Source organism: Bos indicus x Bos taurus, chromosome 6, assembly GCF_003369695.1.
Source record: "Bos indicus x Bos taurus breed Angus x Brahman F1 hybrid chromosome 6, Bos_hybrid_MaternalHap_v2.0, whole genome shotgun sequence".
Lineage (NCBI taxonomy): Eukaryota > Metazoa > Chordata > Mammalia > Artiodactyla > Bovidae > Bos > Bos indicus x Bos taurus.
In genome coordinates this window covers 116113839-116135963 of record NC_040081.1, presented here as the reverse complement: position 1 = coordinate 116135963, position 22125 = coordinate 116113839, and the positions used below count along the sequence as shown (strand labels likewise).

General features: G+C 52.1%; 1 protein-coding gene across 7 annotated transcripts in view; it reads left to right on the top strand.

Annotated features, from left to right (window-relative positions):
• The first annotated feature begins 823 nt into the window (after window positions 1-823).
• Window positions 824-22125, top strand: part of NSD2 (nuclear receptor binding SET domain protein 2) — a 79317-nt gene continuing 58015 nt past the window's right edge. Inside the window, exons 1-3 of one of the 7 annotated variants that reach the window (XM_027545327.1) lie at window positions 833-871; window positions 2076-2115; window positions 15291-15409. The gene's annotated coding sequence lies outside the window, so the exon portion shown is untranslated. Of the gene's footprint in view, window positions 872-1424; window positions 2116-15290; window positions 15410-16108; window positions 16132-22125 lie in introns of those variants that run through there. The other 6 variants (XM_027545333.1, XM_027545334.1, XM_027545332.1 and 3 more) reach the window with 6 other exon arrangements.

The window sequence follows — 22125 nt, the reverse complement described above, 5'->3', positions numbered from 1 at the left end:
GGCGGGGCCGGCTGGAGCCTGACCTCCGCCCTCCCGGATCGCGGCGGCACGACCAGACAAGGTACCCACCCCCGCCAGCGCTCCTGCTGGCCTGGGACCCCGAGCCACTGGCGCGAATGACTGCTGGGGAGCGGGGCCCGCGGCCAGCACGGGCGGACCCCCTGCGCAGGGCGCGCGGGGCGGCCGGGAGGGCGCCACCTCCCACGTCCCGGCTTGAGGGCCGCCGGGGCCGCGCTCGCGCGGGGCGGCCTCGCCGGCGGCGATTGGGCGCGCGGCCGTGACGTCACCGCGCGCGCGCGCGCTCAGGGGTCTGGCTCCGGGCTCCGGGCTTTCGGTTGAGCCGCCGCCTGGCGCGCGCCCGTGCCGAGTAGCGGGAGCGGGGCGCGCGCCCGGCGCCAGGCTGAGGCGGCTCGCGGGGTTCCCGCGCCCCCTTCCGCGGCCCGCGCCCTCGGCACCCCCGCGGCAGGCCGTTATCCCAGACCCCCGGCCCCGGGGCCCCCGCCCGCCCGCCGGGCCGCCGCCGCCGCCCCGCCCCGCTTGGATTTGAAAAGCCCGGCCGCAGCCCCGCGGGCGCCGCAGCCAATCAGCGGCGCGCACTTTCCCGCGGCTTCTGCGAGGCGGCGGCGGCCCGGCGGCGGCGGCGGCGGGCGGGAGGCGCGGGGGCGGGGTCGGCGCCGCGCGCGGAGAGCCTCGGCCTGGCCGCGCTGCGCCCGCCGCCGCCGCCGCCGCCGCCGCCCCCTCCCCTCCCTCGGCCCTGCCTCCCTCCCCCGCGCGGTCCCGGCCCCGGCCCCCTTCCCGGCCGCCGCCGCCGCCGGAGCCGGAGCCGCCGCGCCGGAGAGCCGCCGCCGCCTGAGGATGCGCCGCACAACAGGTCACTGGCGCCGCTGGCCCAACCGCCGCGGGCCTGAGGGGCGGAGGGCTGAGGGGCTGAGGGACTGAGGGGCTGAGGGGCCGGGCGGGCGCGGCCATGTTGGGCCCGGCGGCCGGCGGCTGCACCTGTGCCGGCCCGACGCGGGCCGGCGGCCTTTGTTCGCTGCGGCGCCGAGCGGGCCGGGCCGGCCTTTGTGAGGCGCGGGTCGGGGCCGGGGCCGGGGCCGGGCGGCGGCGGGAGGGGCGGCCGGGGCCGCGGGGAGGCGCTTTTTTGTCCGCCGAGGCCCCGGTTGACACTCGGGCTACCGGCCGTTGGTCAGCGCGGGCGCCGGGAGCCCCAGGCCTGGCAGGTGGCGGCGCGGGGACCCCGCCCGGGGGCTGCCGGCCCTCGGCCGCCCGCGCTCGGCCGGACGGTGGTTCCCTCACGGGGCCCCGGGGGCGCGCGCGATGGAGCGGCCGGGGCCGCCCGGCAGGCTCTGCCCCGCTCGCCAGAGGGCAGTTAAAAAAAATCTCGGCGTTGAAGACACGCGGGTCTCGAGCCCGGGCAGAGGGCACAGGAGCCGGTGCCGCCGGCGTCTGCTCCCCCGGTGTCCGCGCCGGTGCCGGGACGTGAGCGGCCACAGGCTTGACAAGTTAGTGCCGCTGAGGCAGGTGATGAGGGCTCGGGGCGCGTGTGCGCGCGTCCCAGAACCGGGGACCCCCTCGGTTCGGGGGACTTCAGAGCGAGGTTAGGGAAGTTCTTGAGGACTGACAATCCCGCGCTCTAAGGCCTTGACTTTTAAATGACTTAAACGCCGAGATACGTGTTCCCTAATCGCCCAACGACTTAAAAAGTTAACGTTGCCACTGCGCGTTGATAACACCGACCGTCATATTTATGTATTTTAAAATGAGATGGTCGAGATGGAAGATAAGTTAGGAGCCATCTCATTTATGCAGCGCTTTCATTTTCCCAAATGTTTTCCATGTCCTCGTTACATGTGTAAGTGTGACCAGAGCAACATGAAAAAGCACCACTCCAACCAGTAGCTCGGAGGAAACCAGTCGTGGGAGCGCAGCCCTTTCCTGGTGTGCTCCGTGCGTGCTCCGGCGCCCCACCACCGACCGGAGTTCAAATCTAAACTGCCGCCTGGAAGTGAAGAGGACTCAGGCCTTAAGCACGATTACTTTGAGTCATTTCCTTTTCTTTTCTTCCATTTTCTCAGACGCTCCGCAGCCTTCAGTTTTGGGCCAGTGGTTGGTAAAGTGAGTACTTTTGCACGTTTGTGAGTTTCTGTAAGCCTTTTTTTTTTTTTTTTTTAAACTCTGATCTATATAATACAAAAATCCTCGCCTCCTGACTGCATTACTGCAGATCAGGCTGGGCTGGGATTCCAGTGGTGAACATTCCAATTTAAAAGTATCAGAAAAATAACTTTCTGAATTTCAAAAAGTGATGGGCTTGATACTCCCTGGTGGTCCAGTGGTTAAGACTCTTCGCTTCCAGTGCAGGTCCATGGGTTTGATCCCTAGTCAGGGAACTAAGATCCCACATGCTGTGTGGCACTACAAAAAAAAAAAAAAATGGGCAGTTTATTATTCTGTGTGCACATTTGTGATATATATTATGTCTAAACTAACATAATTTGAAATTTATGGAGACACAACAGAACAAAACAGTGAGTTAAACAGGCTACCATATGTGACTACTACGTTTATGGGTTTTATTCCACCGATTTAAACAGGGCTGTTTAAATAGTACCTGCTTAAATGTGAGGACTCAAATGAGGAATAAGTCGGAATTGCGAGACTTACACGTTAGGAATTAGAGATCTTGTGACTTAGGGAAGAGTGGGTCAAGCCTGCCACCTATTCAAATGACCTCTCCTCCTGCAAGTAGTCCAATTAAAAAAAAAAATTTACTTTTGGGCGTGCTGGGTCCTTGCTGCTGCTCAGGCCCTTCTCTGGTTGTGGACAGTGGGGGCTACTCTCTAGTTGCGGTGCGTGGGCTTCTTGAAGTGGCCTCGCTTGTGCAGCACAAGTCCGAGGGTCACTCGTTGTGGCGCACGGGCTTAGTTGCTCTGCAGCACGTGGGATCTTCCAAGACCAGGGATGGAACCCATGTCTCCTGCTTTGGCAGGCAAATTCTGTACCACTGAGCCACCAGGGAAGCCCCTACAAGTAGTCCAGTTTTAAAAGGCTTACTCATATGGCATAATGTAAACTAACTAGTTACTTCCTTTTTTATGGCTTGACGCTTCAGTTTAAAACAGGTAAAAGTAGGTGAAGTTATATTTACTAAGAAGTGCTGGTGAGGGGATAGAAAACACTAATAAAATGTTGCTATATGAGATTGGGGTTGTCCTTGAGCACACACAAGCATGTGCTCAGGTGAAGCTAAAGTTCCAAATTTATTTTCTCCTGCCATTTTTAATCTAGACAAATAGCCTTTCTCAGTAAACAATTCTAAGTAAACATTTAATCAGTGGGAGTTGAAATTATTAAGCTTTTTACTTACATATTCTGGTATATGGTTTTTGGTTGGTTGATTTTTGTTTTTTGTTTGGATATAATGCTTGGCTATAGAATGTATGCAATTTTGGATAAGCCTCTTAGTCTTCTAAGCTTCACTCCTTGCCCGGCTGCAGTAATTGGGTCCTTGTTCCTCAAATATGTGGTGACCTGTCTTGATCCCGGCCTCTGCGTGGACTGGTGTTGTGTGTGGACCACTGCTTGTCTTTTCCTTAAAGTTTTTTTTATTATTTGAATTTTATTTTTGGCTGTGCTGAGTCTTCCTTGCACTTGCACGGGCTGTCTCTAGTTGTGGCTTGCAGGGGCTACTCTCTTTGCGGAGTATGGGCTGTGCGTGCTCAGGCTTTCGTAGTTTGTCACGTAATTTCTCCGAGGCATGTGGAGTCTTCCCGGACCAGGGATCAGACCTGTATCCCCTGCACTGGCAGGTAGGTTCCTAACCACTGGGAAGCCCTGTCCTCCCATTTTGAACACAGAGGACTCAGCCCTTCAGTGGCCTTATGTGACCTTTTTCCCTTTTGGATGAGCTCTTGGAGGTAGGATTCTTACAGTCTCGGGTGATCTGGCCTCTGCTCATGCCTTCCTATGGCAGGCACTCAGTGAGTGCTGAGTAAATGGGCTTATGACTTGGGACAAGCAACCCATTTTAATGCCAGCGTGTGGCCTGTTTGCTTCTCTTTTTTTAAGTCCTGGTGAAGCAGAAAGGGCCCTTCTGGAAGTAACTGAATATGGAAAGTAAGGGGCTGGCTTAAGGTCTCCCTGCTTTAATCAGGGAGCCAAGACACTGTTTGCCAGGAAGGCCTGTTTCCTTTCTTTTCCTTTTGTCTTTGTAGCTAACTCAAATGTTAAATAAAAATTAACTGTGAAATATTGCAAGCATATAAGTACAACAAGTAACAGAACAGACCTGTATGTACCACCAGGATGAATCAAGCAGTGACGTTTCTACCGTACCTCTCTCCCTGTCCCTGGGGAAAGTAAAAATATATACAGAAGCAGGAGGTGACATGGAAGTTCCAGAGGATTATGTTTATACTTTGCAAACTGTCTTTATGTGATTTGTTAATTTTGTTTTTAGGAATTGTTATTTAGGGTAAGCACTTTGGGGAGAAAAAGACTTAAATGAGTTACCCCAGCGATTGGTCAGCATTTTGCACTTTTCTGTTGGTTACAGTATAGTGTTTGAAGGAGCTGATTGATTTGATGAGATTTGCTTTGCCAGTTAAAAAATTCAAGATATCTCAAATTAGTATTGTTCTTGAGTCTGTCTTCCAGAAAGCAAAGGGCCAAAGATGAATTTTTCAGAGCGTCTTAATATCTGTAATACTTAATACTTTCAACAAGGTATACAAGGATGGAAATGGCTAAGTGGTGGTTGAGCTGAGTGCCAGCCTGGTGCTCAACAGCCCTAGTGGTGAAACTTCCCTGGTGGATGTGGAGAGAAGAATGTTTTGTCTTCCTGGAAGGAGTTGGAGTTGGGAGCTCAATTTTTAAGTTAACTGGGTTGTCACAGAAAGAATCAATGGTATGAAATAAGTTTGTTATGCTGTTAAGGGTATGTTTCTATCAGTAGTGTTTCACATTGTAATTAATTTTTCACTTGTGTTTGCTGTTGTGTTACGGAGGCTGACAGGTCAGGAAGAGTGTTTCCGACTCCAGCTTTCCTCCCCTCAGTCATCTCTCCGTGCTCTGCCTGTCTTTCTGAAATGCGCTTGTGGTCCTGTGAGAGCCCACTTTTCAGGGATCTCAGGGCCCTTTGGGGTTCAAGACCAATCTCTCACTGCTCTTTCTGCCTTTCACTGCACTTTTTTTTTTTGGCTGTGCTGTGCAACTTGTGGGGTCTCAGTTCCCCAACCGGGAATTGAACCTGGGTCCTCCGCGGTGCAAGCTTGCAGCCCTAACTGCTGGATGGCAGTGGGAGTTCCCTCACTGCACTCCTTAGCTTGATCTCACCTGGTCTTTTCAGCCCTCTGTTGTGGCTGAGCTTTTCCTTGGGCCTCTACTCGGTCAGTTTTACCTCCGCTTTCCCCTGTGACCCTCACACACACACACAGACTCACTCCAGTGCCTATGTGGGCACCACTGGCTTTCCTATGCATTCCTTCTCGTTCAGCTCTCATCGTGCACCTCACTCCTAGAAAGTGGCCCCAGACCCCTGCCTGCCTTGGGAGCCCTCAGGAGTGTGTCTTGAGCTCTGGTGCTTGGCCGGCCCCTTCCCGGCCCGCCCGGCCTCTGTCTCAGCTGCGCTCGCCTCTGGCCTGTGTCAGGCACTGCAGCCACACTTGGCCCCTGGCCCCTGCATCTGCAGTTCCTTCTACTCAGACACCTGCCTGGCTGGCTCTTTACCTGCCTTTAAGTCTTTGCTTAAACTTCCCTTCTCAGGCACCACCCTTGACCCCTGATTTATGATATCCTTTTGCTGTCTGGCCCTACCCGTCTGCCTCCACTTCTTTTGCCTAGCTTGTATCCTCTGACATTCCGGGTGTTTTCCTTATTTGTCTATGTGCCAGACTGCATCAAGAGGTCTATAACAGTGGAGATTTTTCTCCTTTTGGCTTTAACTACTGTCAGGTTCCCAGTGCCTAGAACAGTACCTGAGTGAATGTCAGTCCTTCAGTGACTGTATGAAGACTCTCAGCCCCTGTGTGCTGGCCAGTGCGTGAGAAGTGGTGTGGATCGAGGGCAGTGGTGTGACTGTGCTTGCCCTGGTGTGAGGTGGCAAAGGTGGAGGCCCAGGGCAGGTGAGACAGGCCAGGGAGGAAGCTGGTAAGCCAGTGCTCGAGGACGATGGCTTTCCCCAGACCCAGGGAGTCTCCAGGAAGGGTGGACTGACGCAGGAGAGAGGGCCGGCGTGGCCCTCATGGGCTGGGGCAGCGCATGGCACTGAGGGTAAGGGGGGACGGCTGAGTGACCCTAACACTGACATTTCGAAAGATTTGAGAGGGCACCATTTTTGTCTCACTGCAAGCTAGTAAAATGGAAAGTGGGCCTCATTTCTGATTTACCTCGGTACCTTCAAAAAGAAACTGATCTCACCTACCAGCTGAGAGGTGTCCCTGGTGCCTTCCTATTCATAGAGGAGGAAGCCCTTGGTGTTGGGCGTGGTGTGAAGGCCCTGTGTTTTCCTGAGGTCTTCACTGGCGGGCCCCTTGCAGCTGCTCTGAGGTCTCATCGCCATGCTGCTGCCCCCAGGATGAGCCGCGCTCTGTCGCGTGGCTCCCTCCGTCCCCTTTCCCCGCCGGTGCTGCCAGCTCTGTATCCACGGCACTTGGGATGCTCCCAGGTTGGCTGTTCCTCTGAGCGCCAGGCCCTGTCCTGGCAGCACATGGCTTGGGCTCTCACCCTTCATGTCTCCAGGTTCTGAGTTTTTCAGGGTGAGCTCTAAGTTGTCTTCTGGGCTTCAAGCGGCGCCCAGTGTTAACTGAGAGTTAACTCGTGGAGATGTTCATGCTTTCGAGTCTTCTGTTATCCCAAAGATATGTGTGTGTGTGTGTGTGTGTGTGTGTGTGTGTGTGTATGGCTGTGCTGGATCTTAGTTGTGCCAGGGGGGAATTTTTTTTTAAGTTGTGGCATATGGAATCTAGTTCCCTGACCAGGGATCAAACCCAGGCCCCCTGCATTGGGAGCTTGGAGTCTTAGCCACTAGACCACCGGGGAAGTCCCCTAAAGATTTTTATTTAATAAAAATTGAATTCCTGGGTTTTTACAATTAAAGTATGTGTTAGAAATAAGAGCTTCCTGGAAATTCCCTGGTGGTGTGGTGGTTAGGACTGCCCGGTTGCCCTGCTGAGGGCCTGGGTCCAGTCCTTCCCTGGGGAACCAAGATCCCCCAGGGCGCACAGCAGAAAAAGAAAAGAAGAAATAAGAGCCTTCTGTTTGCATCCCCCCAAAGATTGGAAGTCGGTGCCATCTGTGCAGAGTGGCTCCCCCTGTGTCTTAGAGCAGCAAATCTTCGTTCCCTCCTCTCACTGAATCCTCACAGCAGGAATCTGAATCCCAGAGATGTTAAGTACTGACCCAGAGTCACAGGCTATAAGTGCTGGACCTCCTGCAGGGCCTGACCTCTGCTTCTGTGCTCTGGGAACTCATTGTTCTGCCTCTCAGGGGACATTTGAACATCAGACCGTCTAGACAGGAATAGGAGGATGGGCTGTTATATTTCGTTAGTATGGCCATGTACTTCTGGTGGCATTCCTCCATTCATGGAGAATTAGGAAATTAGCTGTGTTCCATTGATGAGCCAGAACTCGTGTCCTTGCTCCCCTGGACTTGACAGACCTGTGAGGGGGCTGAAATGGGAGAGATGGTGGACAGAAGACTACATCTTTGAAAAATCTGTGAAACTGTCTTGCTCAATAACCGAACCTGAAAACTGATCAGGCCTTTGGTCCCATAAGCACTCACCAGGAGATCCGGGGTGGGGAAAGGAGCACAGGAGGCTGCGCTGCAGGGTCGCCGTTTGGCTGAGGACGAGCGGCCCTGCAGGACTGGCGACAGGCCTCCTCCACCGGAGAAGAAGGGGAGTGTGGGCCATGCAGGCTCCTGGAGGCACCGTGGCCGGTCGCCCTCCCACAAAGGGGCTGTGTGTCTCCCGGGCAGGCCAGTTAGGTGGGGGTGAGGCGGAGCGCGACTTGTGTGTTTGTGACAGTGGAACGCTGCCTCGGTTTCTCATTCAGGAGCTTTCCTGTTTTCAGCTGTTACAGTGGTTTTGTTTAAGAAAGGAATTAGTGTCATGTAGAGCCACATACAGAATTTGTCAAGAAGGGCCCCATCGTCTGGGGCTTGCTTCCCAGTTGTGTGGCGAAGGAGCAGCTGGGCCGGCTGGCCTGGGTGCTGGCGGCACACGGAGCGGGTTCGTGCATTTGTGGTCTCCATGACAGAGGGGGAAAGTCGTGAAGGAGACTTGCTGCAGACTCTGCTGCACTTGGTCCGTCTGTACATCCACAGGGCGTCACGCCTGCCTGGGGGCTGAGGCGCGTACAGAGCGTGGAAGAGGGCCCGGGGTCGGGTGGTGAGGGCTCTAGAAGAGGGCACGCCGGCGGAGAGCCCGTGGCAGGAGAGGGCCGAAGGTCAGAGGGGAGGGCGCTGAGTGCCTAGCAGGCTGTGGGGCAGGGGCCGTTCTCGAGGCTGCACGGAGCATTTTCATCTGCAGAGGAGCGTGAGGCCTTGCGGGTTCAGGCGGGCGTGTGAGGGTGGGCGATGCGCCTCTGTTTGCTTTGGAAAGCGCGTTTCTCAGGGTCATCTGTGAGCTGGTGGGGGGAGGATCGGGGCGAGGCCATGGGAGGTGGCCTGTGTGTGCTGGCTGTCTGCGTTAGTCTCCCCAGCTGTCTCTCTGAGTGCCCCATGGGACTGGGCAGACTGCCCCCCTTGAAATTGGGTGTGGCTTCGTGGTTTGCTTTGGACAGTGGAAAGGGACACGTGACCTTTGACTGGAGCCCTGAGAGCCGAGTGCTTGGTTACGTTCCCGTGCCCCTGCTCCTGGTGGCAGCGCACAGGTACACGTTCCGAGCGAGAAGGAAGCCTCGGGGTGAGCCAGGTCGCTGCCCGGTAACTTGGTCCTCCAGACCTGGTCCCCAGATTGGCCGCGTGGGCCACCCTGGACCATCTCAGAAGCACGGGCTGGGGCCCACCTTCTGCCTCCCGAGGCCTGAGCTCTGGGGCAGGTGGCCACCTTCGCAGGGTGCCTGAGCCCACCGCGCTGAGGACTGTGCCTGGAGTTCCCCAAAGGCCCAGCGCTCAGGCCTGGCGCAGCCCTGCTGAGGGGCGCGGGTTCCGCAGAGGAGTCAGCGGGAAGGGCCTACAGTCAAGCCACGAGGCCCGTGGGTTGTGGGGAGGGTGTCAGTGACCCCTGAGTTTCTGACAAAGCCAGACAGCAGCCCATTCACTGTCCAAGCAAGATCTATTCTTGTGAGATTTCATTTACTTGGGTTTCGAGGTTTAGAAACAAGGACAAGGCTAAAGAGGAATTTTTAAAACTGTCGTCGATGCCCTCACCCCCAGATCAGTTTCTCCGGGGCACCCACACTGTCACTGCCCTTTCTCTCTGGACTCCCGGCTTGCTGTCCCCCACCTGCCCTGCCTGTGAGTGGAGGCTCCTTGCTGGCGGCCCTCGCCCCTGCTCCCCACAGTGCCCCAAGGACAGTGCCACCTGGACGCCTTTGATGGGCACTGAGGACCCTGGGCACGTCCGTGTGGGGCAGCTTGCTCTGGGCCCACAGGGGTCCCGTCTGTGTGACTCGGAGCCTGGGCCCTGCCCAGTGTGGGGTGCCAAGATCTCCGACTGGTCTGTGGCTGGGGTCCTGGGGCGGGAGCACTGGCCGGCTTCAGGCTCTTTGCTCTTCCTCAGGTGCGAGGCGGGGGCCTGGGGGAGCAGCGCCCGCAGGGGAGCTCAGGGAGACCCCAAGGGCGCGCCCCTGAGGGTTCCCCTCTTTATTATGCATCAGAAATTGTCCCTGATTGCGGAAGACCCCTTGGGATTAGGCCTCATGTTGACAGTTTACGGATTCTCTTCTGTTGAGTTCTGAAATCTGTATAAAACAGTATTTATTTCTTTAAGTTCAGCTTCTTATAACTTCTTTGAAGATGTGACCGGTGTTCTGTTTGTGCAGCGCGGAGGCTGAGCCTGTGTGCATGTCTCAGGCCCTGGGTGCTCACAGCAGCCCTGTCGGCAGAGGGCCCGAGCCGCTCCGTCTTCGGCCGGTGCCCCAGGCCTGGCGCCCCCTCCCCTCCCCTCCCTCTGTGAGTTCCCAGCACGGGAATGAGGTAACAGAAACAGTTGTGGATTCCAGCTTAGAGTTTGTGGAAAGCTGCTTTTCAAGGGCATGTGGTTCCTTGACGGATTGTCAAGGCGAACAGTGAGCTAAAGCGGCTCTGGTGGTTTGATCAGGACGTCCCTGGGGGCCAGGGGCTCGGACTCGGCCCGCCCAGTGCTGGGGCCGCGGACGTTCCTGGTCCGGAGCGGCCCCCCACACGCTGCACCTGGAGATCCGCCTGCTGCAGCAGAGCTGGTGCGGCCAGAACAGTTATCTCTTGTAATCGGAATACATTTCATGAAAAATTTGTATGAATCAGAAAAGTGGGAGGAAACTTAGATAACTAATCCTACCAACCAAATGTTTAGGGATATATTTCCTGTTTGCTTTTCATTCATCAGACTGAACCAGGTGCCCTAAAGACAGTTGCCTTTGTGAGGGTCAGAACGAGATGCAGCAGTCTAGGTGACTGTTCCAAGGAGACAGCTGCTTTGCTCTTTCAACTGTTTCTTATATCTATCTATTAAAAAAAACTTGCCTATCTTACAGAGTTGAGAACTTTGAGTTTTGTGTGTTACGTGTTCAGTTCTATCTTCAAGAGATAAGAATTTAGTGTTCTTTCCGCCCCACTTCCCCTTCCCCGGTCTTCCGAGTCCAGTGGTGTCCGGCTGTCTGCGCCTTGCTGATGAGCTGTTCCAGAGAGCCGTGGCTGAGAGCACAGCGGTGTGTGTGTTTACAGTCTCGCAGTGTGGACTTGTGTGCCAGGGCTCACCTGTCACTGCCGGCGTGCTGTTGGTCTGCGTCACTCCCAAGGTGCCCGGTGCCGGGGGCTGTTGGCCCCGGTCCGCCATGCTCCCCGGCTGGGGCCACCCTTGAGGCAGCTTGGGCCTCCTCACAGCATGGTGGCTGCTTCCTGCCGCAGGAAGTGAAGCTGCCCATCCTTTTGCTTATTTCTTGGTTGCACCACGTGGCTTGTGGGATCTCAGGTCCACTGCCTGGGCTTGAAACTGGCCCACGGCAGTGGAAGCCCGAAGTCCTAACCACTCAGCCGTCAAGGAGCTCCCCTGCGGACAAGCCTTTTATTTATTTATAAAAACACTTAAAAAAAAAGGATGTGTTTGATCTATTTGTTTTTTGACTGTGTGGCACGCAGGATCTTAGTTTCCCCAGCCGGGGATTGGACCCGTGCCCCGCAGGGGAAGCCCAGAGGCGTAACCCCTGGGCCACCAGGGAAGCCCTGCCAGTCCTTTCGGAGGTGAGGCCAGCTCTAGCCTGACATCGCTCTTGCTGTGTGCAGTTGGGAGCAGCCACAGGCCTGGGCGAGGATCAAGGATGTGGAGAAATAGACTTTATCTCTTGGTGGGGGGATGACAAAGAATTTTTGGCCATCTTTAATATGCCACAGGTTTTGTTTGACTTTTTTTTTTCATTTTAAAAAATTATTTTAATTGGAGATAAATTATTTTACAATATTGTGGTTTTTTTGCCATACGTTGACATGAATCAGCCATGGGTATACATGTGTCCCCCCATAATCCCCCTCCCACCTAATATACCACAGTTTTAACAGTTCTTACTTATTTTAAAAATTTTGTTTTGTGTTTTAGCTGCACTGCAAGACTTGTGGGATCTTGGTTCTCTGACCAGGGATTAAACCTGGCAGTGAAAGTGCAGATTCCTAATTGCTGGACCACCAGGGAGTTCCAACAATTTTTGGTTTGAATGAATATTTATTAATTGTTACATTGTTTAGCTGAACACAATTTTCCTAGTGAAAAAAAAATTTTTTTTTTGTCTATTTGCTTAGTTTTCCATGCATCTGTTACTAATGCAGGCTCAGGTTTTCCAGATGAGTTGTGTAAAAAGCCTTTTGAGATGGTCAGTTACGCGTTTTTCCCTCGGGGAGCCTGTCTGCTGGAACTGTTTGTCTTCCTGCTCCAGACGGGGCTTCCTAGACGTGTGCCACGGCTGCAGGCGCTTTGTCTTCTGCGGGAGACCACTCACCCCTTAGGTCTCATGTCTTCCAAGGTTTGCCATCATGTTTTGGTGGTACGTCTTTTGGGGGGTTATCTCAGAAAGTGTGGGAGGCAGCGTTAAATTTTAGAGACCTTGCATGCCAAAATGATCTGTTCTGTGTTTAAACTTGATGATAGCTTGTCTAGATACGTAATTTAGATTGAAAATAGCTTCTCTCAAAAAACTGAAGATGGGAATTCCCTGGTGGTGTAGTGGTTAGGACGCCTTGCTGTCACTGCTGAGGGCATGAGTTCAATCCCTGGTCAGGGAAATAAGATCCCACAAGCTGAGCAATGTGGCCAAAAATGAAAATAGCTGAAAAATCTGACGATACTGCTTTGTTATTCGGGGGTTTTTCATGAGTGTTTCCTTTTTTAAGATAACTGATGCTGGCCTGTCACCTATCTTCACCCCAAACCACGTGGTCTCTTTTGTGTTCATCCTGTGGAGTGCTCAGTGGGTCTTTTCAACCTCTTGATTCTGGGCATCTTATTTCTTTGCTGATGTTTAGAAATCTTGACTCCACTTGTTTATATTTCCCCCAGCTTTATTATGGTGTAATTGACAAGTAAAATCTTCAGTTTTCAGTGTGCAGTGTCTAGGGGTGTGACAGGCAGCTCTCCGTGGGGTTGAGAGTGTCATCATGTGTCTGTGAGGTGATGGGCGTTCACTGAACTTAGCGTGGAAATCATTTCCTTGTGTACATCAGAATCATCGTGCCATACACCTTCAGCTTACACAGCGTGTGTGCGTGCTCAGTCGCGTCCCACTCTTCGTGACCCCTGGACTGTATCCCACCAGGCTTCTTCATCCATGGCATTTTCCGGCTCAGAATACTGGATTAGGGTGCCATTTCCTGCTCCCGGGGATCTTCCCAAAGTCTCTTGTGTCTCCTGAATTGGCAGGTGGATTCTTTACAACTGTGCCATCTGGGAAGCCCTGAAATTTATACAGTGCTGCATGACTGCATGCATCTCAATAAAACTGGAAAAGAAAAGGAATTAGGACTGAAAAAATTGTGTACAATGTAAGGATTTGATCCACCATATGCACTGTGAAGTGGTCCCTCTAATCACCTTAACACATCTGCCTCCTCTCTTAGTTCCCTTTCGTGTGTGGGGGTGAGCGTGCTTCACATTTTCTCTCCCAGCAAGTTTCGAGTACGAAGCCCGCTCTTCTGATTATAGTCCCTGGACTCTGTGTCTTTAGAACTTGCTCACCTCACAAACGAACGTCTGTCCCTTTGGCAGTACCTCTCGGTCTCTCCTGCCCCTCAGCCTCTGGCAACCAACCACCCATTCTACTCTCTGCTTCTACGAGTGTGACTTTTATTTTACATTTCACGTAAAAGTGAGAGCATGCAACGTTTTAATAGAGCGTCCTCTGAGCTGATCCATGTGCAGATGGCAGAATTTCATTTTTAATGCCTGAATGATATTCCACCATGTGCATAAGCCCCCTCCTGTTTTTTGGCCACTCTGTGTGACATGCAGGATCTTCGTTTTCCCACCAGGGATTAAACCCTGGCCACCTGCATTGGGAGCATGGAGTCTTAGCCACTGGACCACCAGGGAGGTCCCTAAAGCCCATTTTCTTTTTCCATTTGTCTCTGCGCGTGGACTGTTGGGAGTGATGCTGCAGAACGTGAATCTGTGGACGTGTCTTCAGTGTCTGGGCTCATTTCTGTCTGGTGCGTCCTCAGAGGTGGGCTTGCTGCGTCCCACAGCAGCTCCGGTTTCCATTCCTGAGGAATCTGTTCTCTCTTCGCAGTCGCTGCACCGGCTTACATGCCCACCAGCAGTGCGCAAGGGCTCCCTTTTCCCTGTGGCCTCACTAACGCTTGTGATCTCTTTTTGATGATAGCCATTCTGACAGGTATGAGGTGGAGGCTCATTATGGTTTCATTTGCGCTTCCTGAGCATCTTTTCCTGTGCCTGTTGCCCATCTGTATGCCTTCTGTGGAGGAATGTCAGTTCAGGTCTCTTTCAGAATTTTAAAAATCTTGTGTTTCTGGAACTTGTGCCACATGGATGTTTCGTTAGCGTGGTCTTCAGATTTTTTCCTTTTTCTGCCCCGTGCTGCTTCCTTCCTGCCGCTTCCTCATTTACTTTCCTGTTTCCTTAGGTTTCCTCTCCCTCCTCCCCTCACCTTTCTTCTCCTTCCACCTCCTTTCGCGCCCCCATCCCTCCTTTCTCCTGCCCTGGCAGCTCTGTAGGGACCATGGTGTCTGGGCCTCTCTGTTTGTCCCCTTAGTGGCTGTGGAATGCAGTCACAAAGAGAGCAGTGATTTTTAAATTATTTTGGAAATATGTTTACATTTTCACAATGTTCCTTTAAAAATCGAAAGAAAAACTATAAATAGATAATATGTTCACATGCTTCAGAGTTGAAAAGTTTAGTGTGAAAACTCTCTCCACTGCCGTGTCCCCAGCCACCTAACCTCCTCCTGGAGGCGCCCAGGCTCCAGGGTGGCCCGAGCGAGCCGAGGACAAGTATGTGTGCTTGGCGGGTTCTCTCTTTCCCTCTAGTGTGTGCCTCTAGATTCCTAGCTTTCTTTTGCTTTTACATTTTTATCTCTCAAGTTAAATTTTCCCCAGATGCCTAATGGCCCTCGATGCAGGCCCGCTGTTGAGATGGAGGTCCAGGAGCTGATGACGGGGCTCTGGGTGGGGGCTTCGCCGAGGGCCGATGGGTCGGGACCCACCGGCAGGGTCCTGGCAGGTGGCCTCAGCGGGCTGTTTTGCAGTCTGCCGCCTGGAGCGCCTGCTCCAGTGCCCCCGTCCTTTGAGTGCGCTCCACTTCTCCCACTGGCTGCAGGGCTATGTGTGGGGCGGTTGGGACTTTGGTCTTCAGACTTCGGGCTCCCAGTGTCGTGTAGCACATGCCCCTGCTCTTATGCCTTGTAAGGCATGTTTTAGAGGGAAAATAGGAACTACCTTACAGATATGTGAATGATACATCTTAATATGATGATGCCTTTCCTACTCAACAAAAGATTTGATAGTTTAAAAATTAACATAAAATTAATCAGTTAAGCTCTTTTGAAGTATATAATTGGGTGGTTTTTTTTAGTACATTGTCAGTACAGTGTTAATGCAACCATCACCACTATCTAAATCCTGAATATTTTTGTCACCCCAGTAGGAAGCCCGGTGCCTGCTGAGCAGTCACCCCTCCTTCCTGCGTGTCCCCAGCCACCACTCTCCTTTCTGTCTCTGGACTCTCCTGTTCTAGACGTGCTGTAGAGACAGAGTCGTGTGGTAAGTGGCTTTCTGTGACTGGCTTCTTCAGCTCTGCGGTGTTTCTGAAGCCTTGAGGTTTGTCCGTGTTATGGCATGTGTCAGTATTTCATTTTTATGACTGAAAGTCCTATTGTATGGCAGGGTCCACTTTTTCCCCCGCCAGGTGGCTTGTGGGATCTCAGTTCCCCCAGCCAGGGGTCACACCTGGGCCCCCAGCAGGAGAAGCATGGGGTCCTAACCGCTGGACACCAGCAGAGTCCAGATCACTTCTGATCTCATCTGTTTATCAGTTGTTAGGACATTGGGTTGTTTTTTTTTCCTTTTGAAAAATAATTTTGTGAAAATTCTTGTAAAAGTTTTTGTATGAATATATGTTTTTAGTTCTCTCTTGGGTAGATTCTAGGAGTGGGATTGCTGGTTCGCGTGGCAGTTGAGGGACTTCTTGATTGTTCCCAGCTTCAGCTGCTCTATTTTCCATCCCTGGCAGAGTGCGAGGGGTCCCGAGATTTGCCGCTCTGCACAGAGACAAGAGGACAAGCAGGCCTCGGGCCGGAGGCAGCGCCAGCCTGAGTGTCCGCGCAAGGCTAGGGATGGGCCACAGGCAGAGAGCGCCCGGGTGGCTGTGCCCAGGGCTGGCCTCGAGCTGGCCTGTGCGCCAAGCTTCTCTGAAGTGAGCACAAAACAAGGAGCAGGTCCGTTACAAAGGCCTTACTGTCTGCAGAAGGAGCAAAACTTTTGCTGTGAGTGAGTTCTCCGTTCTGTAAACTAAAGCCTCTCAGTAGAGAGTCTGGCAGAGTGACGAGCTGCTGGGTCCTCAGTCCCTATTCTGTAGCAGATTCCATGCTGATCCCGCTGCTCCACACGGAGTTTTTTGCCCTGAGACTGGAGGTCCTATGGTCATTGTGCGGAGGCAGCACCAGTCTGTTCCAGGGAGACTTGTGCAAACGCTGGAAAGCAAGGCAGTGTCAGGGAGTGTGTGTGCGCGCTTCCGTTGTGCTCGCAGACTTGACTTTTCCATTTAAGTCTCTCTTCTGCTTCCGGACGAGTGACGAGCTTGGTGCCTCTCTGGGTTCTGGGGGAGGCCTGCCTGCTGTCCGGCACTGAGCCTGCCCCTGGGGACTCGGCTCAGCGTCGCAGCATGGGCTCCGCAGGCTGCAGCTGCACCTGGAGCTCCAGGAGGGCGGGTGCGGCGGCCTCCTGAGCGCAGGGAGGACGCTCTTCTGCCGCCCTTCCACCCTCCCCCAGGCCTTCCCTTCCCCTCTCCCCGTCTGTACCTTAGACCCTCCGTCTCCCCCTCTGGAATATCAGCTCCCCAGGAACAAGGTGTGTGCTCTGTTTACCGCCCTGCTTCCGCATGTTGGAAAGGGGCCTGTGCGCACTGGCTGGTTCTAAACCATGTCGTGTCATCCGGGCACTTCTTTGGAGAGTGGTGCTTTTCCCTTCATCGTGGACACCCCTCCTCTGTTCCATGTGGCCTCCCCAGCTGCTTGCCATGCCAGCGCCGGCAGTGGAGCATCTGTGACGTGCATGGAGTGGGTTACGCCGTCTTCAGAGCTTGTTCCACAAGGCTGCACGGTGATGCTTGGCTCCCCATGGAAAACCATTCGTCACCCTGAGCTGTTAGTTTCTGCTTTAACTAACACGTTTTTGGTTTTCACTGTAAGGGCATCAGGGTTTTCTTTCCTTTTATAACGACTGTATGTTGCATTTTGTTTTTAGACATTTTAAAAGGGAAAGGCTTTGTAGACAAGAGGTGCCCTAAGCCGCCAGCCTCCCTGCAGCAGCAGCAGTAGCAGCTTGCCTCTTGGAGAGGTGACTCTTCCCTTCAGCTTCCCCACGTTCGCTCTGCTGACCCACTCCTCTGTTGTCTTTGTCCTTGTGGATTGACCCTTCGTTTGTAATTCTTTTTTGAAAGTACTTACTTATTTACCTGGCCGCGTCAGATCTTTGCCGCGTCGTGGGGGTCTTTTGCTTTGGCGCGCAGACCCCGGCTGCGGCACGTGGGCTGCGCGGCTGTGCTGTGTGAGCTCTGTCGGCCTGCGGCATGCTGGGGGTTAGTCCCCCGGTCTCCCCTGCATTGCACGGCAGACTCCTAACTGCTGGACCACCAGGGAAGTCCCTGAGATTCTTGGCTGTCGTTGCAGTTGGGGTTTCTATAAGGAGTGTAAGTAAATGTGAGAAAGGAAGCCTCACATTTTTTTAAATACAAAAGTGGTTTTAGAATTACCACTCCCCCTATTTTCTGCGTCCTGTGTTTTCCCTCTGGGTTTGTATTTTTGCTCTAGTATGTCTTTTAGCATTTCTTTTGTGGAAGGAATATGTATATTAAACTCCCTTAGTTTTCGCATGTCTGAATATACACTTTGGCTCATGCTTGGTAATAATTTAGATTAGAAATTCTCTCTTCCCTGAGCACTTTGCAGAGGCTCTGCCATCTGCTCCTCTCAGTTGAGGCTGCACAAAGCCTGTTTCCGTTCCTCTCCTCTTGCTGAAGTCTATCCATTAACTTATTCTTTATGGGGACTTAGGTGTAAAGATTTTCTTTTTTGTCCTTCATATTCACAAAAGTATGTGTTTAGGTATTGATTTGTTTCTCTTTATCTTGCTCAGAACCCTGGTGCCCTTTTTAATCTGAATACTTAAGTTTTGTTTCATCTCTGGAAAAATTTCCATCATTATCTTTTTGAAAACTGCCTTTCCCAGATCCTTCCTAGTTTCTCCTGGAACTCCAGGGGAATGTAAACTCCCTGAAAGCAGAATGTTCTTCACATGTGTATGTGTGCAAAAAATTGGCATCTTAACCGTCATTACATGCACAGTTCAGGGGTATTAAGTACATCCGCATTATTGTGCACCCATTACTGCCACCTGCTTCAGAGCTTTCCCATCTTGTGAGACGGAACTGTTTTCCAGTTGAACACCAGCTCTTCATTCTCTTTTCCCCATTGCCTTGCAAGCTGCTTTCTATCAGTACTTCCTGTCTCTATGAATTTGATTACTCTCAGGACCTCATAAAAGTGCAGTCAGGGAGTTCCCTGGTGGTCCAGTGGTTCAGTTCAGTTCAGTCGCTCAGTCGTGTCTGACTCTTTGCGACCCCATGGACTTCAGCACGCCAGGCCTCCCTGTCTATCACCAACTCCCGGAGCTTCCTCAAACTCATGTCCATGGAGTCGGTGATGCCATCCAACCATCTCATCCTCTGTCGTCCCCTTTTCCTCCTGCCTCCAATCTTTCCCAGCATCAGAGCCTTTTCAGATGAGTCAGTTCTTTGCATCAGGTGGCCAAAGTATTGCAGTTTCAGCTTCAGCATCAGTCCTTCCTATGAATATTCAGGGTTGATTTCCTTCAGGATTGACTGGTTTGATCTCCTTGCAGTCCAAGCAACTCTCAAGAGTCTTCTCCAACACCACAGTTCAAAAGCATCAATTCTTGTGCTCAGCTTTCCTTATAGTTCAACTCTCACATCCATATATGACCACTGGAAAAACCATAGCTTTGACTAGATGGTCCTTTGTTGGCAAAGTAATGTCTCTGCTTTTTAATATGCTGTCTAGGTTGGTCATAGCTTTTCTTCCAAGGGGCAAGCGTCTTTTCATTTTATGGCTGCATTCACCATCTGCAGTGATTCTGGAGCCCAAGAAAATAAAATCTGTCACTGTTTCCATTGTTTCCCCATCTATTTGCCATGAAGAGATGGGACCAAATGCCATGATCTTAGTTTTCTGAATGTTGAGTTTTAAGCCAACTTTTTCACTCTCCTCTTTCACTTTCATCAAGAGGCTCTTTAGTTCTTCACTTTCTTCCATAAGGGTAGTGTCATCTGCATTTCTGAGGTTATTGATATTTCTCCCGGCAATCTTGATTCCAGCTTGTGCTTCTTCCAGCCCAGCACTTCTCATGATGTACTCTGCATGTAAGTTAAATAAGCAGGGTGAAAAGATACAGCCTTGACGTACTCCTTTTCCTATTTGGAACCAGTCTGTTGTTCCATAGTCAGTTCCAACTGTTGCTTCTTGGCCTGCATACAGATTTCTCAAGAGGCAGGTCAGGTGGTCTGATATTCCCATCTCTTGAAGAATTTTCCACAGTTTGTTCTGATCCACACAGTCAAAGACTTTGGTGTAGTCAATAAAGCAGAAATAGATGTTTTTCTGGAACTCTCTTGCTTTTTCTATGATCCAGTGGATGTTGGCAATTTGGTTCCTCTGCCTTTTCTAAATCCAGCTTGAACATTTGGAAGTTCACGATTCACGGACAGTTGATGCCTGGATTGGAAAATTTTGAGCATTACTTTGCTAGTGTGTGAGATGAGTGCAGTTGTGAGGTAGTTTAAACATTCTTTGGCATTGCCTTTCTTTGGTATTGGAATGAAAACTGACCTTTTCCAGTCCTGTGGCCACTCCTGAGTTTTCCAAATTTGCTGGCGTATTGAGTGCAGCACTTTCACAGCATCATCTTTTAGGATTTGAAATAGCTCAGCTGGAATTCCATCACCTCCACTAGCTTTGTTCATAGTGATGCTTCCTAAGGCCCACTTGACTTCGCACTCCAGGATGTCTGGCTCTAGGTCACACCATTGTGGTTATCTGGGTTGTGAAGATCTTTTTTGAATAGTTCTTCTGTGTATTCTTGCCACCTTTTCTTACTATCTTCTGCTTCTGTTAGATCCATAGTGTTTCTGTCCTTTATTGTGCCCATCTTTGCATGAAATGTTCCCTTGGTATCTCTGATTTTCTTGAAGAGATCTCTAGTCTTTCCCATTCTGTTGTTTTCCTCTATTTCTTTGCATTGATCACTGAGGAAGTCCCCTGGTTAGGACTCTGCAATTTCACTGCTGAGGGCGTGGGTTCAACCTCTGGTCGGGGCACTTAATATCCTGCAAGCTGTGTGAAAAAGTGAAAGTTGCATCCGACTCTTTGTGACCTCATGGACTATACAGTCGTGGAATTCTCCAGACCAGAATATTGGAGTGGATAGCTGTTCCCTTCTCCAGGGGATCTTTCCAACTGAGGGATCGAACCCAGGTCTCCCACGTTGCAGGTGCATTCTTTACCAGCTGAGCTTCGGCAGGCTGTGTGATATGAGCGGACACAGTGGAGCCGTCAGCACTGTCCTTCTGTGAGCAGCTTCTTCCGCTTAGTGCAGTGCATGCGGGGTGTGCGCGTGCTGTAACGTGTCTCATGCTTCGTTCCTCTTTAGGGCAGAATAATATTCCATTGTCTGAGGATCTCAGTTTATCAATTCATTCACCTGCTGAAGGACACCTTGATTGCTCCCAGGTTTTGGCAATGATGAAACTGATATAAACCTCCATATGCAGGTTTTTCTGTGGATGTAAGTTTTCAGCTTCCTTGGGTAAATTCCAAGGAGTGGGATTGCTGGATCGTATGATGAGAGTATGTTCAGTGTTGTGAGCAACCACCAAACTGTGTTCCCAGCAGCAGTGAGGAGACTTCCTGCTGCTCCGCATCCGCTCGGGCAGCTGGTGCCGTCAGTGTGGTGGACTCTGGCTGTGCTGAGTGGCGTGGAGTGACTGCTCTCCCTGCGGTCCTCCACGGGGCATGCCTCAGGCCGGCTCTGGAGTGGAGAAGCCCCTGAGCAGTCCCAGCTGCCTGGCAGGGCTGCGCAGCATCGTTCCTCCCAGGCCCACCGTTTGTTTCTTGGCTCGGGGTTTGGGCCCCCACCGCCTTCCGAGGCAGTTTTTGAGGGTGACTGTCTCTTCAGGGGCCTCCAGGGGTGTTTGCTGTGGGCCCAGCCCTGGGCTGCTGGAGGAGCGGCTCAGCACACAGCGCTCTGACCGCTGACCTGTGGCGAGGCCGGTGCTTAGTGCCCAGGAGCTGCAGCATGGGGGCGGCCACTTGCTGAGAGGAGGCAGTGGTGGAGCCCGAGGCTGGCCCAGGCCACGACCCCGCACTCTGTGCCCTCTGAGCCCGCAGCTCTCTGGGGTCTGGGCGCCCACCTGATCCTGCCTGCTGCTCCAGGCCTGGCTCGGAGGCCTGTGTCCTGTCCTTGCTGCCGTGCCCGGAGGCTCATTGCTCTTCCCATCTCATTTCTGAATCTGGAGATTTCCCTCTCTTGTTTTGAATTAGGTGATATATATAGTTCACTTTTTTTTTTTCTTTAAAAAAAATAATAATTTGGCCATCTTCACCAGAAATCTCCTGAAACGTGTTAAAATGGTAACGGAGTTCATCCTAATGTTGAGCCGTCATTTGTGAATAAATGCTCTGTAGCTATGATACCTTATTTTACTATGTATGGCAATAACTGGGTTTGATTTGCTTCTGTCATGTCATTGTTTTTTATGGTCCTACTCTACTGATCTTGGTCAATAGCTTTTTTTTGTACTACTTATCTGGCTTTGGTGGGAGAGGTATGCCGGCCTTACGTAGTAATGTTTGGGAAGCTCTCCGTCACTTTCCATGCTGTGGAGCAATTTAAACAATAGGAATGCTGCGTTTACGTGATGAATAATACACAGCAGTTGGAAAGACTGAGTTGTGCTTGTTTTTTATATCAACAGTGGAAATCAGCGTGTGTTGATCGAATCGCAGGTCCGGTGTGGTAGCATTTCTTGGCATGCAAACCCCATGCAGCAGTTCTCCATTCCTGGGTGTGTTGCATAGCCTGGAATGGTGGTTTGTGAACCGATGGTGGGGGACTGAGTGGGACTTGGGCTTCCTGAACAGGCAGATGCCATCTTTGTTTTCCTCAGTCACCCTGTCCAAGGCCTG